This window comes from Arachis hypogaea, chromosome 19, assembly GCF_003086295.3.
Source record: "Arachis hypogaea cultivar Tifrunner chromosome 19, arahy.Tifrunner.gnm2.J5K5, whole genome shotgun sequence".
Classification (NCBI taxonomy): domain Eukaryota; kingdom Viridiplantae; phylum Streptophyta; class Magnoliopsida; order Fabales; family Fabaceae; genus Arachis; species Arachis hypogaea.
The window spans coordinates 97,375,109-97,391,614 of NC_092054.1; the positions used below are offsets into that span (position 1 = coordinate 97,375,109).

At 39.3% G+C, this 16,506-nt stretch overlaps 1 non-coding gene across 1 annotated transcript; it reads right to left on the reverse strand.

Moving 5' to 3' along the window:
- Positions 1-11,037: 11,037 nt before the first annotated feature.
- Positions 11,038-11,145, reverse strand: LOC112780305 (small nucleolar RNA R71). The gene has a single exon (XR_003191151.1). It is a non-coding gene; the product is annotated as a small nucleolar RNA R71 (small nucleolar RNA).
- Between the last annotated feature and the right edge of the window lie 5,361 nt (positions 11,146-16,506).

Consider the following 16,506-nt stretch of genomic DNA (forward strand, 5'->3'; position numbering starts at 1 on the left):
ACCACCTAAAACAAGCTTCAAGTGGGTACAATCCTTAACCTTTATCTTTACTTTTCCACTTGAATATGGTTTGCTTGAAACAGATGGCCAGCTTAGAGCTCTCTGCGGCTTTAAGAGTAAGAAGAAAATGGCTCACACTCAGAGCTGGTGCACAAGGTTCAATAAGATTCCACGCTTCAACTCGAAGTGCACGGATTGGCATCATGTTCAATCGAATGGATCTCGGAAAACGTTTGGTTATCTTGATGAGAATCTAATTTCTAAACCGCCCAGATGGAAAAATATAGATCAAGACGAAGGCAAATTTAAAAGCAAAGTTTGGGATCCTGGAATCTATTCTGACATTCGTCACCCCAGGAGCCTGAGAATCTGTTTGAAGCTGCTCAGAGGCTTTACATGCCTAGTTTGGGACCCCGGAGGCTGTTGGCATTCCAAGCATTGGTGGAGATTTCTGGATGAATTTAAGCACAAGCCACCATAACAGGAAGCTCATCCAACGTCCAACTTAAGGACTTTAACTAAAAGTGCTAGGTGGGAGACAACCCACCATGGTATGGTCGTTTCTTTTTCAGTTTTATTTCGTGATGTTTATTTTTATTCTTTTTCAATTGAACATGAATATTATTCATTAGCATTGCATACTGCATAATTGCATATAAAAAAAAGAGGGCGTGCGACGCGACCGCATTGCTCATGCGATCGCGTCAGTTGCGAAAACCACCTCCCACGTGTCCGCGTCATTTACGTGGTCGCGTGATCTGGAGATCGGCGTAAAGATCCAACGCCCAGAAAGTTGGGCAGGAATCGTGCGGCCGTTGTGCGTTTCGCACAAAACGACCCACGCGGTCGCGTCCCTGATGCGATCGCGTCATTTGCACAACACCCATCCCACGCGATAGCATGAGCGACGCGATCGCGTCGCGCGGATATCATAGAACCCCCAGTGGAGATAGAGAGTTACGCTGAAACAACGCTAGAACTGTGCGTTTCGCACAATTTCCAGCGACGCGGTCGCATGCTTCACGCGATCGCGTCATTCATCCTTTTACCCACCCCATGCGATCGCGCCACCCACGCGATCGCATCAACCCCCATTCCACCCCAGCCACGCGACCGCGTGCCTTATGCGATCGCGTGGATTCAAATTCCTTGACCCCCAGCCACGCGAAACCCTACCCATTCGTGCCCTCCCCAACCCCTTTATTCTTCCTCTTCTCTGCAACCCCCTCTCTGCCCCTCGCCACCCACAACCACCACCACCGGCCGCACTACCGTCGACCACCCAGCCATGACCGCGACGCCACCCCCCTTCTTTCTTCCCTCTCCTTCTTTTTCTCTTCTCTTCTTCCCTCCACCACCGCTGCCCCCTCCGCAACCACCACCCCACCGCGCCACCATCACCGCCGCGCAACCCCCATCACCACCACCCACCCCTCTCTTCCTTCCCCCTCTCCACTATTACCCCCATTACCCTACCCGAACCCTCCTGCCTGATGAGTATTTTGGTGAAAAATAAATTTCCACCAAAACACACAAATCTAACCGGCAAGTGTACCGGGTCGCATCAAGTAATAATAACTCACATGAGTGAGGTCGATCCCACAGGGATTGAAGGATTGAGCAATTTTAGTTTAGTGGTTGATTTAGTCAAGCGAATCAAATATTGGTTGAGTATTTGTGATTAACAGAAACTAAATTGCATGAAATGTAAAGGGGAAAGGGAAAATTGCAATAAACTAAAGAGCAGGAAAATAAAGAAACTGAATCTTAAAGAGCATGTAAAATAAAGTGCAGAAACTTAACTTGCAAGGAATATAAATGACTGAAGCTTAAAGTGCAAGAAATGTAAATTGCTTGAATCATAAAAGGGATTGGGACGTGGACTTGCAGGAATTAAACAAGAAACAAGTAAATGGCATTAAACATAAAAGAGAAAATTGAAGTTCAGTGAAGTAGATCTTAACAGAAAAGTAAAATGACTTGAGAATTTAAAGAACTAGAAAGCAGTGCTTAAGTTGCAGCAAATTAAAAGGGGTTGAGATCTCAGGAGTGGAAGAGACTAGATAACAAGTCTAGATCTCAAATCCTTCCTTGATCCAACAAGAGCAATTGCAAAAGAAGTAAAGAAAAGTAAATTGCAGAAATAAAGTAGATGAAGAAGCAGTAAACAGAAATTCAAATTCAATTATGCAGAAAGAAAATAAACAAGGGATCTCAAGGTGAGATTGAAACAGAATTTCTTCAATTCTCCACCAAAGATCCAAAGCAAGAAAATTAAAGAGTGTTCAAGCAAGAACCAAGAAGAAGAGAGATCAATTCTCCTCCCAAGTTCTCTGAAATCTAAATTCAAAACTAAAAGCTCAAAATGAAAATGAAAGGAAAATTCAAAAGTAAAATTCAGCTCCCTAATTACATCAAACTAACTCCTATTTATACACTTTCTATTCTTGGATATTGGAATTTGGATGGGCTTTTGATTTGGTGAAGATTTGAATTAAATTGGACTTTTGGTTGAATTTTCAGCCCATGAAGAAATTGCTTCCAGGGGAGTGCTCAGCTCACTTTGCTGAGCTTTGGCACTTAGTGTGAGGAATGGTAGCGTGCGTGTTGCTGGGTGCATCAGGGGAGAACTCAGCTCACTTTGTGAGCTGAGCGCTAGTGCCAAATTGTGCGCCTTGATCCCTTAAAATATTTCGCGTGCCAAGTCTTGGACATCTTTCAAGGTAGCGCTCCAGTGGTGCTGGGAGTGCACCTTCCTTGCTGAAGCCTCCGTGTTCGAGACTTGCTGGTAGCATTTTGGCCAATTTTGGCTTATTTTCCTTGCAAGGAGCGCTCCACACTCTCCCTTGGGTCATGGGTTCAAGCCTTGGAGCATGCATTTGCAAATCATTTTTCTTTGAATTTCTTCCTTAGCGCTCTCGATAATGCTCACTTTGTGAGCTGAGCTTGGTCTTCTTTTCCTTATTTTTTTGCCTTCATGTTGTGCTCAGCTCACAAAGTGAGCTGAGCTTTATGCCTTGGTCCCTTGAGGATAAGTGTAGCGCTCACTTAGTGAGCTTTGGAGGGAGCTTCATGGTTTTGTTGCACCACACTTCCTCTTTTCTTGGCCAACTTTTTCTTCTTTGAGCCACACTTCTTAGGCCACGCTTTCTTCTTTTCTTCTTTTCTTCACCTACAATTAATCAAAACAACCAATCAAAGTATCACCAAATTCACAAGGTTTACAAATCATACAAATGCAATTAAATTTGGCCTAAACCTCATGATTTAGTATCAATTATATGGTGGTTGTTTGATTAAGAGAAGTAATGCAATTCCATTCCAAATTACTTACTTAGAGTACAAGAAAGTGTATAAAACCAAATGAAAATGAAGGAAAAGACTATTAAAAAAGGGTATATGATGACTTGTCATCACCCAGCCATGACCGCGACGCCACCCCCCTTCTTTCTTCCCTCTCCTTCTTTTTCTCTTCTCTTCTTCACTCCACCACCGCTGCCCCCTCCGCAACCACCACCCCACCGCGCCACCATCACCGCCGCGCAACCCCCATCACCACCACCCACCCCTCTCTTCCTTCCCCCTCTCCACTATTACCCCCATTACCCTACCCGAACCCTCCTGCCTCCGAACAGCCACCACCGCCGTGCCATCCGCCTCAACCACCACGTCAGCCGCCACCACAACCACCCCCTACCATCTCTCTGCCCCACTTTCATTCATACGCCTACCAGGTTCCGCCAAACGCCACTCTTATTTTAATTCGTAGTCAATTGCATTTTTTTTCCGTTTCTGTTTACATTTAGGCTAGTTAGAAATGCATGTTGTAGTGGATTCTAGGTGGTTAGGTAGCCTAGGATGTGGTTAGTGGATTTTGGCCTGTTAAATTGCGATGTTCGTGCTTCTTGTTTTATCAATTTCGCAATTCTTATGTTGTTACTGTTCATATGTTGTTCTTTACTGTTGCATACTGCCTTTTACACTGCTTTTTCATGTTCATATTCCGTATCTGTATTTGAAGCTGTATTTTAATTCATATGAACTGTTCTGCTTGCTGTTTATTACCCGTGAACATCCAATTTTAGCCGGAATGCTGCCCAAATTTCTGTAAACTGTTCTGAATTTCCTTCATGTTTTGGTTTTGGCAATTTGCATTCTGCTTTACTCGGCTTTTACCAAACCAATTCATGAATCCAAGGGCAAGCTTTCTTATTCTTTTCGATTTCCTGGTTAATTAATTGCATTTTTGATGATTCAATTCCAGTTTTGCTATTTCCATATCTATATGAATCATCATCAACTTGATTTCCTTGTTTGAATATGAGTTGACTGTTGCTTATAATTGTGAATTCTTGTTACTTAGAAACTGTTCCTCATGCCACTTACTCTGACATTCTTTTTACTAGCTCCATGCTTTCAACTTTCTAACCTCTTTTTCAATCCTAACCAACCTAATTTCCCAAACATCTCTCCTTGGTTTTTCACTATTCTCTTTAACCTTCTAACCAAGGCATGATTTTAGTTTTTCCTAATTAACATGAATTCTATTACTTTTTGGATTGAAATTTCTCATCTCAGTTTTTTATTCCTGAACCAATCCAAAATGCATAATTCTTCAACTCATTTAATTATTCTACTACTCCTTTGCCACTATGTGCTTATTTTGTTATTTGCCTACTTGTTTTCCTATTTTTATTATATCCTGGATTTCTGTTTTTCAGAATGTCTGACACCCAAAGAAAAGGAAAAGGAAAGGCAACAACTGAAAAATGGAAAAGAGGAGAATCCTCTTTGTCCATCCTGGACATCATGCATGATGACTCCTGGCGGGAGAAACACTTTACCCCACAGGAGAAGGCTGACCAGCTACTCCCTGCCAATGATCCCACTAAGTTTGCAAACAGATACTGCGAGTTGAAGTATCCGGTGTTTGCAACCTCCAGGAACCTGTACCTGGAGCAGACTCTAAAAATTTCGGAAGAACTCCAGCAATACACCTCCGATCAAATCAAACAAAGAGGCTGGTTCTTCCTGGAGAGAAACATGACAGAGGTCAATGCTTCTTGGGTAAGAGAGTTTTACTGCAATTACCTCAAAACTTCTCTAGACGCAGTGAACCTAAGAGGAAAGCAGATACTGGTCACTGAAGAGGCCATTGAGGATATTCTGCAGCTTCAACCTAAATCCAATCAGCTTGATGGTTACCAAAAGGCTGAGGAGGACATGCGCTTCATGAAGTTTGACTGGGATGCGGTCAAGGCAAGGATAGCCCTTGACCCGACTGTCCCATGGGTCATGGGTCAGAACACCACCATGCCTAAGGGAATCAAGCGGATATACTTAAATGATGAGGCTCGGCTCTGGCACCAGATCCTGAGCAACTTTATTATGCCAAGTACTCATGAGACAGAGCTACCTGCCGCTATGATCACCCTCTTCTGGTGCGTGATGGAGGGTAAGGACCTGTACCTACCACGATTCATCCGGTACTACATGGTCAGTGTCCACGTCAGAGGCACTCTCCCCTTCCATATCTGATTACCCAGTTTGACCGTCGAGCTGATGTGCCTTGGGAGGATGCTGATGAGAAGCCACCTGCTGCAGAATGCAAGAAGATTATCCCTCACAACAGGAATTTTCTGGCTTTGGGCTACAGACCTCCATTCCTCACTGCCCCTGATGAGACAGCCACACCTTCAGCTGGCCCCTCTTCATCTACTGCTACCCCAGCTCCCACCACTGCACCTCCACCTGCCTCAGAGCCAGTTTATCACCTCGTGCACCGCCTATTTCAGCAGCTGGACCAGATGGAGTGCCACAACCGGCGCTGATATGAGAGATCTGAGCGTCGCAGCAAGCGACGCTATGAGCACCTAAAGCTGATGATACGATCCGGTGGCGACATCCCCTCCGAGCCTGACACACCACCAGAGCCATCTGAGGAGGAGGCGGATGATCATGAGGCGGAGACCCACCCATAGAGAGAGGCTGCGCAGGCAGGCCCGGAGCAGGCTGTGCCACAGCAGGAGGCCCCGCATCAGATTCAGGCTGCAGACCCAGAGGTTCCTATACAGTCAGCACCCCCTCTGCAGCAGACAGATCCTCAGACCACCACCACAGAGACTCTAGCCACACATCATTCCAGTGAGGACACTCCTTCACACCCTGCTTGATTGAGCATCGAGGACGATGCTTTATATTAAGTGTGGGGAGGTCGCCATCTCTGGCATATTTTTCTTGGTGAACCACTACAGACTCTTTTTATTACTTTTCTGTATTTTTATCTTTATTTTTATTTCTCAGCACTTATACATTGCTCTTTTCATGTATTTTTACTCTATTTTCTGCATTTTGCACTTTAGTTCATATTTTAGCCAGTTAGTTTAGTTGCAATTCTAACTTATTAGCTATAGAATATGTGGATTAATTAGTATAGTTTACCCTTTTAGTATATGACAAGTTTGGTTTAAATAGAAAATAAAAAGGAAGTAAACTAGTGACTTTAATATAAAAAAACAATCCACACCTTGCATATATAGCATTACATGTTAGTTAGTTAACAACATTTCATCAAGGAGAAACATTAAAACTTTAAAGCCACCCTAAGGTTTACATTGAGAATAATGGGAACTCTTAAATTTTCACTTGCACGACATATATAACTGAGATATGATTTTTGAGCTAGAGAACACACAGCCTGTGAGTTTTGAGCTTGATTGTATGGTTACATTCAAACCATAATATTTTATTCCTGTGTGTTTCGCCCTTCTTTTTTATTCTGATGTTCTTTACTTTGTTTTAATCTATATGTCCAATTATAGAATATAGATACATACCAAAAAAGTTATTGAGGCCATTGTTTGATTCTAGCTCACTTATCCCAAAATTAGCCTACCTTTTACATCACCCTTGTTAGCCCCCTTGAGCTTTTAATCCCCTTTTGTTCTATAAACCACAATACTAGCCTTAAGCAGAAAAACAAAATAAAAATCCCAAGTTGAATCCTTGGATAGTGATGAGCAGATAATTTATACGCTTTTTGACATTGTTTTTAGTATGTTTTTAGTAGGATCTAGTTACTTTTAGGGATGTTTTTAATAGATTTTGTGTTAAATTCACATTTCTGGACTTTACTATGAGTTTGTGTATTTTTCTGTGATTTCAGGTATTTTCTGGCTGAAATTGAGAGACTTGAGCAGAAATCAGATTCAGAGGTTGAAAAAGGACTGCTGATGCTGTTGGATTCTGACCTCCCTGCACTCAAAGTGGATTTTCTGGAGCTACAGAACTCGAAATGGCGCGCTTCGAATTGCGTTGGAAAGTAGACATCCAGGGCTTTCCAGCAATATATAATAGTCCATACTTTGGCCAAGCATTGACGACGTAAACTGGCGTTCAACGCCAGCTTTCTACCCAAATCTGGCGTCCAGCGCCAGAAAAGGATCCAAAACCAGAGTTGAACGCCCAAACTGGCACAAAAACTGGCGTTCAACTCCACAATTGGCCTCTGCACGTGCAACACTTAAGCTCAGCCCAAACACACACCAAGTGGGCCCCGGAAGTGGATTTATACATCAAATACTTACTCATGTAAACCCTAGTAGCTAGTTTATTATAAATAGGACCTCTTACTATTGTATTAGGCATCTTTGGATTACCTTATGATCCTTTGATCATGTTTTAGGGGGCTGGCCATCTCGGCCATGCCTGGACCTTCACTTATGTATTTTCATACGGTAGAGTTTCTACACTCCATAGATTAAGGTGTGGAGCTCTGCTGTCCCTCAAAGATTAATGCAAAGTACTACTATTTTCTATTCAATTCTTCTTATTTCACTTCTAAGATATCCATTCGCATCCAAGAACGTGATGAAGGTGATGATTATGTATGACGCTCATCATCCTTCTCCCTTATGAACGCGTGTCTGACAAACACTTCTGTTCTACACGAAATAAGCTAGAATGAGTATCTCTTAGATCTCCTAACCAGAATCTTCGTGGCGTAAGCTAGAATGATGGCAGCATTCAAGAGAATCCAGAAGGTCTAAACCTTGTCTGTGGTATTCCGAGTAGGATTCAATGATTGAATGACTGTGACGAGCTCCTAACTCGCGATTGCAGGGCGTTAGTGACAGACGCAAAAGGATAGTAAATCCTATTCCAGCATGATCGAGAACCGATAGATGAATAGCCGTGCCGTGACAGGGTGCGTGAGCATATTATTCACTGAGAGGATAAGATGAAGCCATTGACAAGGGTGATGCCTCCAGACGATTAGCCGTGCCGTGACAGGGCATTGGATCATTTTCCCGTGAGATGACCGAAAGTAGCCATTGACAGTGGTGATGTATCACATAAAGCCAGCCATGGAAAGGAGTAAGACTGATTGGATGAAGATAGCAGGAAAGCAGAGGTTCAGAGGAACGAAAAGCATCTCCATTCGCTTATCTGAAATTCCTACCAATGAATTACATAAGTATCTCTATCCCTATTTTATTTTATAATATTCGAAAACACCATTATCACTTTATAGCTGCCTGACTGAGATTTACAAGGTGACCATAGCTTGCTTCATACCAACAATCTCCGTCGGATTCGACCCTTACTCACGTAAGGTATTACTTGGACGACCCAGTGCACTTGCTGGTTAGTGGTACGAGTTGTGAAAAGTGTGATTCACAATTTGTGCACCAAGTTTTTGGCGCCGTTGCCGGGGATTGTTTGAGTTTGGACAACTGACGGTTCATCGTGTTGCTCAGATTAGGTAATTTTCTTTTTGTTTTGTTTTCAAAAATTTTTTTCAAAAATTTTTCTTTTGTTTTCGAAAAAAAAAATGTTTTCAAAAATAAATTATTCTATGGCTTCAGAATTTTTAAGAATGAATTCTAGTGTTTCATGAAGCATGTTGAAGCCTGGCTGGCTGTAAAGCCATGTCTCAATTCTTGTACTCAAGAAAAGAGCTTCTTTATCTTTCTTATCCAATTGGCTGTTGAATGTAAGGAATGTCAGGCGTGTCATGTCTGAGTTACATACTAAAGCTTGGCTGGCTATTAAGCCATGCCTGACCCTTTGATTGGAGCTTTAGAGCATAAGATTCCTGGAATTCATATTAAAAATTTTGGAATTCCTTTTTTTTCTTTTTCAAAAGAATTTTTTGAAAAATATAAAATAAAAATCCAAAAAAAAAAATTAGAAAATCATAAAAATCAAAAATATTTTTGTACTTCTTGTTTGAGTCTTGAGTCATATCATAAGTTTGGTGTCACTTGCATATGCATCTTGCATTTGTCGAAAATTTCATGCATTCATAGTGTTCTTCATGATCTTCAAGTTGTTCTTGGTAAGTCTTCTTGTTTGATCTTGATGATTTTTTGTTTTGTGTCTTTTCATGTTTATCATATGCATTCTTGAATTCTTAGTGTCTAAGCATTAAAGAATTCTAAGTTTGGTGTCTTGCATGTTTTCTTTGCATTAAAAATTTTTCAAAAATATGTTCTTGATGTTCATCATATTCTTCATAGTGTTCTTGGTGTTCATCTTGACATTCATAGCATTCATGCATGCATTCATTGTTTTGATCTAAAAATTTCATGCATTGCATCATTTTTCTTGTTTTTCCCTTGCATCATAAAAATTCAAAAAAAATCAAAAAAATATCTTTCCCTTTTTCTCTCATCACATTCGAAAATTTGAGTTGACTTTTTCAAAAATTTTTAAAATCAAGTTGTTTCTTATGAGTCAAATCAAATTTTCAATTTGAAAATCTTATCTTTTTCAAAATCTTTTTCAAAAATCAAATCTTTTTCAAAATTCTTAGTTATTTTCGAAAATTCCAAAAATATTTTTCAAAAATCTTTTTCTTATTTTTATACCAAATTTTCGAAAATAACATAATCAATTAATGTTTTGTTTCAAAAATTTGAAGTTTGTTACTTGCTTGTTAAGAAAGATTCAAACTTTGAGTTCTAGAATCATATCTTGTGATTTCTTGTGAATCAAGTCATTAATTGTGATTTTAAAAATCAAATCTTTTTCAAAACTAATTTTATCATATCTTTTCAAAAATATCTTCTTATCTTATCTTTTTCAAAAATATCTTTTCAAAATATCTTTTCTAACTTCCTAACTTCTTATCTTTTCAAAATTTGTTTCAACTAACTAACTAACTTTTTGTTTGTTTCTTAACTTTTTCAAAACTACCTAACTAACTTTTATTTCAAAAATTTTCGAAAATTACTAACATTTTTCAAAAACCATTTTCGAAAATCACTAACTCTTTTTCAAAATAATTTTCGAAAATTATCCCTCCCCCATCTCATTCTATTTATTCATTCATCTCCTAACATCTCATCTCACCTCTCTTCCATCCTCACAGTTGTGTTTCTTCCATTATATTACATTCTTTGTCTCCCCCTCTTCTTCCACTCACACAGGGATCCCTATACTGTGGTATAAAGGATCTCCATTATTATTATTATTTTTCTGTGCCTTCTTCTTTGTCATATGAGCAGGAGCAAGGATAAGAACATTCTTGTGGAAGCAGATCCAGAACCTGAAAGGACTCTGAAGAGAAAATTAAGAGAAGCTAAAATACAACAATCCAGAGAAAACCTTTCAGAAATTTTTGAACAGGAAAAGGAGATGGCAGCCGAAAATAATAATAATGTAAGGAAGATGCTTGGTGACTTTACTGCACCTAATTCCAATTTACATGGAAGAAGCATCTCCATTCCTGCCATTGGAGCAAACAACTTTGAGCTGAAACCTCAATTAGTTTCTCTGATGCAGCAGAACTGCAAGTTTCATGGACTTCTATCCGAAGATCCTTTTCAGTTCTTAACTGAATTCTTGCAGATATGTGATACTATTAAGACTAATGGAGTAGATCCTGAAGTCTACAGGCTCATGCTTTTCCCTTTTGCTGTAAGAGACAGAGCTAGATTATGGTTGGATTCTCAACCCAAAGACAGCCTGAACTCTTGGGATAAGCTGGTCACGGTTTTCTTAGCCAAGTACTTTCCTCCTCAAAAGCTGAGCAAGCTTAGAGCTGATGTTCAAACCTTCAGACAGAAAGAAGGTGAATCCCTCTATGAAGCTTGGGAAAGATACAAATAGTTGACCAAAAAGTGTCCTTCTAACATGCTTTCAGAATGGACCATCCTGGATATATTCTATGATGGTTTATCTGAGCTATCAAAGATGTCACTGGACACTTCTGCAGGTGGATCCATTCACTCACCTAAAGAAAACGCCTGCAGAAGCTCAAGAACTCATTGACATGGTTGCTAATAACCAGTTCATGTACACTTCTGAAAGGAATCCTGTGAGTAATGGGACGCCTATGAAGGGAGTTCTTGAGGTTGATACTCTGAATGCCATATTGGCTCAGAATAAAATATTGACTCAGCAAGTCAATATGATCTCTCAGAGTCTGAATGGAATGCAAGCTGCATCCAACAGTACTCAAGAGGCATCTTCTGACGAAGAAGCTTATGATCCTGAGAACCCTGCAATAGCAGAGGTGAATTACTTAGGTGAACCTTATGGAAACACATATAACTCATCATGGAGAAATCATCCAAATTTCTCATGGAAGGATCAAAAGCCTCAACAAGGCTTTAATAATGGTGGAAGAAACAGGTTTAACAATAATAAACCTTTTCCATCATCCACTCAGCAACAGACAGAGAACTCTGAACAAAATACTTCTAATTTAACAAATCTAGTCTCTGATCTATCTAAGGCCACTGTAAGTTTCATGAATGAAACAAGGTCTTCCATTAGAAATCTGGAAGCACAAGTGGGCCAGCTGAGTAAAAGGATCACTGAAATCCCTCCTAGTACTCTCCCAAGCAATACAGAAGAGAACCCAAAAGGAGAGTGCAAGGCCATTGACATAAGCGCCATGGCCGAACCTGTGAGGAGAGAAGAGGACGTGAATCCCAAGGAGGAAGACCTCCTAGGACGTCCAGTGATCAATAAGGAGCTTCCCTCTGAGGAACCAAAGGAATCTGAGACTCATCTAGAGACCATAGAGATTCCATTGACCCTCCTTATGCCCTTCATGAGCTCTGATGAGTATTCCTCTTCTGAAGAGAATGAGGATGTTACTGAAGAGCAAACTGCCAAGTTTCATGGTGCAATCATGAAGCTGAATGCCAAATTATTTGGCATTGATACTTGGGAAGTTGAACCTCCCTTGTTCATCAATGAACTAAGTGATCTGGATCAACTGACATTGCCTCAGAAGAGACAGGATCCTGGAAAGTTCATAATACCCTGTACCATAGGCACCATGATCTTTAAGGCTCTGTGTGACCTTGGTTCAGGAATAAACCTCATGCCCCTCTCTGTAATAGAGAAACTGGGAATCTATGGGGTGCAAGCTGCTAAAATCTCATTAGAGATGGCAGACAGCTCAAGAAAACAGGCTTATGGACAAGTAGAGGACGTGTTAGTAAAGGTTGAAGGCCTTTACATCCCTGCTGATTTCATAGTCCTGGATACTGGAAAGGAAGAGGATGAATCCATCATCCTAGGAAGACCTTTCCTGGCCACAGCAAGAGCTGTGATTGATGTTGACAGAGGTGAAATATTCCTTCAATGGAATGAGAACTCCCTTGTGTTTAAAACTCAAGGATCTCCCTCTGCAACCATGGAGAGGAAGCAGAAAAAGCTTCTCTCCAAGCAGAGTCAACCAGAGCCCCCACAGTCAAACTCTAAGTTTGGTGTTGGGAGGCCACAACCAAACTCTAAGTTAGCAAAAACTTGGTGCACGAAATTGTGATGTCACATTCATAATTTGTCACAACTTCGATACAACTAACCAGCAAGTGCACTGGGTCGTCCAAGTAATACCTTACGTGAGTAAGGGTCGAATCCCACGGAGATTGTTGGTATGAAGCAAGCTATGGTCACCTTGTAAATCTTAGTCAGGCAGATATAAAGTGATAATGGTGTTTTCGAAAATAATATAATAGAATAGGGATAGAGATACTTATGTAAATCATTGGTAGGAATTTTAGATAAGCGAATGGAGATGCTTTTCGTTCCTCTGAACCTCTGCTTTCCTGCTATCTTCATCCAATCAGTCCCACTCCTTTCCATGGCTGGCTTTATGCAAGGGCATCACCGTTGTCAGTGGCTACATCCCCTCCTCTCAGTGAATAATATGCTCACGCACCCTGTCACGGCACGGCTATTCATCTGTCGGTTCCCGATCATGCTGGAATAGGATTCACCCTCCTTTTGCGTCTGTCACTAACGCCCAGCATTCGCGAGTTTGAAGCTCGTCACAATCATTCAATCATTGAATCCTACTCGGAATACCACAGACAAGGTTTAGACTTTCCGGATTCTCTTGAATGCCGCCATCATTCTAGCTTACGCCACGAAGATTCCGGTTAAGAGATCTAAGAGATATTCATTCTAGCTTATTTCATGTAGAACGGAAGTGTTTGTCAGGCACGTGTTCATAGGGGAGATGGTGATGAGCGTCACACATAATCATCACCTTCATCACGTTCTTGGGTGCGAATGGATATCTTAGAAGCGAAATAAGATGAATTGAATATCTCTTAGATCACTTAACCGGAATCTTCGTGGCGTAAGCTAGAATGATGGTGGCATTCAAGAGAATCCGGAAAGTCTAAACCTTGTCTGTGGTATTCCGAGTAGAATTCAATGATTGAATGACTGTGACGAGCTTCAAACTCGCGAATGCTGGGCGTTAGTGACAGACGCAAAAGGAGGGTGAATCCTATTCCAGCATGATCGGGAACCGACAGATGAATAGCCGTGCCGTGACAGGGTGCGTGAGCATATTATTCACTGAGAGGAGGGGATGTAGCCACTGACAACGGTGATGCCCTTGCATAAAGCCAGCCATGGAAAGGAGTGGGACTGATTGGATGAAGATAGCAGGAAAGCAGAGGTTCAGAGGAACGAAAAGCATCTCCATTCGCTTATCTGAAATTCCTACCAATGATTTACATAAGTATCTCTATCCCTATTCTATTATATTATTTTCGAAAACACCATTATCACTTTATATCTGCCTGACTGAGATTTACAAGGTGACCATAGCTTGCTTCATACCAACAATCTCCGTGGGATTCGACCCTTACTCACGTAAGGTATTACTTGGACGACCCAGTGCACTTGCTGGTTAGTTGTATCGAAGTTGTGACAAATTATGAATGTGACATCACAATTTCGTGCACCAAGTTTTTGGCGCCGTTGCCGGGGATTGTTCGAGTTTGGACAACTGACGGTTCATCTTGTTGCTCAGATTAGGTAATTTTCTTTTTGTTTTCTTTTCAAAAATTTTTCAAAAATATTTCAAAATTTTCTCACTTGTTTTCGAAAAAAAAAATGTTTTCAAAAATATTATTTTTCTTCAGAATTTTTAAGAATGAATTCTAGTGTTTCATGAAGCATGTTGAAGCCTATCTGGCTGTAAAGCCATACCCAAACTACTTTGGGATTGGCATTCAACTAATCACTCCAGTCCATGTAATTATATGCTAAAGCTTGGCTGGCTATTAAGCCATGCCTGACCATTTGATTGGAGCTTTAAGACTAACGTGGCAAGATTCCTGGAATTCATATTAAAAATTTTGAAATCCTTATTTTTATTTTTCACAATAATTTTCGAAAAAAAAATAATAAATAAAAATACAAAAAAATTAGAAAATCATAAAAATCAAAAATATTTTTGTGTTTCTTGTTTGAGTCTTGAGTCATGTTATAAGTTTGGTGTCAATTGCATATGCATCTTGCATTTTTTCGAAAATATCATGCATTAATAGTGTTCTTCATGATCTTCAAGTTGTTCTTGGTAAGTCTTCTTGTTTGATCTTGATGATTTTTTGTTTTGTGTCTTTTATTGTTTTTCATATGCATTCTTGAATTCTTAGTGTCTAAGCATTAAAGAATTCTAAGTTTGGTGTCTTGCATGTTTTCTTTGCATTAAAATTTTTCAAAATTATGTTCTTGATGTTCATCTTGACATTCATAGCATTCTTGCATGCATCACATGTTTTGATCTAAAAATTTCATGCATTGCATAATTTTCATGTTTTTCATAAAAATTTTAAAAATCAAAAAATATCTTTCCTTTTTTTTTCTCTCATCAAATTCGAAAATTTGGATTGACTTTTTCAAAAATTTTTAAAATCAAGTTGTTTCTTATGAGTCAAATCAAATTTTCAATTTGAAAATCTTATCTTTTTCAAAATTCAAAATCTTTTTCAAAATTCATGATTATTTTCGAAAATTCCAAAAAAAAATAATTTTCAAAAACCTTTTTCTTATTTTATATCATAATTTTCAAAAATAACATAATCAATTAAAGTTTTGATTCAAAAATTTGAAGTTTGTTACTTGCTTGTTAAGAAAGATTCAAACTTTAAGTTCTAGAATCATATCTTGTGATTTCTTATGAATCAAGTCATTAATTGTGATTTTAAAAATCAAATCTTTTTCAAAAACTAATTTCTATCATATCTTTTCAAAAAAATATCTTCTTATCTTATCTTTTTCAAAATTTGATTTCAAAATATCTTCTCTAACTTCCCAACTTCTTATCTTTTCAAATTTGTTTCAACTAACTAACTAACTTTTTGTTTGTTTCTTAACTTTTTCAAAACTACCTAACTAACTCTCTCTCTCTAATTTTCGAAAATATCTTCCCTCTTTTTCAAAAATTTCTTTTTTATTAACTAATTATTTTTATTTTTTATTTAAAAAAAAAATTCGAAAAAAAATACTAACCTTTTTCAAAAACTATTTTCAAAAATCACTAACTCTTTTTCAAAAATTGTTTTCGAAAATTCACTTCCCCCTCTCATCTTCTTCTATTTGTTTATTGATATACTAACATCTTTCCTTCAACTCTCCAAAAATCCGAACCCCCTCTCTCTCTGAGTTCAGATTTTCTTCTCTTCTTTTCTTCTACTAACACAAGGATCCCTATACTGTGGTATAAAGGATCCATATTATTATTACTATTTTTTCTGTGCCATCTTCTTTGTCATATGAGCAGGAGCAAGGACAAGAACATTCTTGTTAAAGCAGATCCAGAACCTGAAAGGACTCTGAAGAAAAAATTAAGAGAAGCTAAAATACAACAATCCAGAGATAACCTTTCAAAAATTTTCAAACAGGAAAAGGAGATGGCAGCCGAAAATAATAATAATATAAGGAAGATGCTTGGTGACTTCACTGCACCTAATTCCAATTTACATGGAAGGAGCATCTCCATTCCTGCCATTGGAGCAAACAACTTTGAGCTGAAACCTCAATTAGTTTCTCTGATGCAGCAGAACTGCAAGTTTCATGGACTTCCATCTGAAGATCCCTTTCAGTTCTTAACTGAATTCTTGCAGATATGTGATACTGTTAAGACTAATGGAGTAGATCCTGAAGTCTACAGGCTCATGCTTTTCCCTTTTGCTGTAAGAGACAGAGCTAGATTATGGTTGGATTCTCAACCCAAAGACAGCC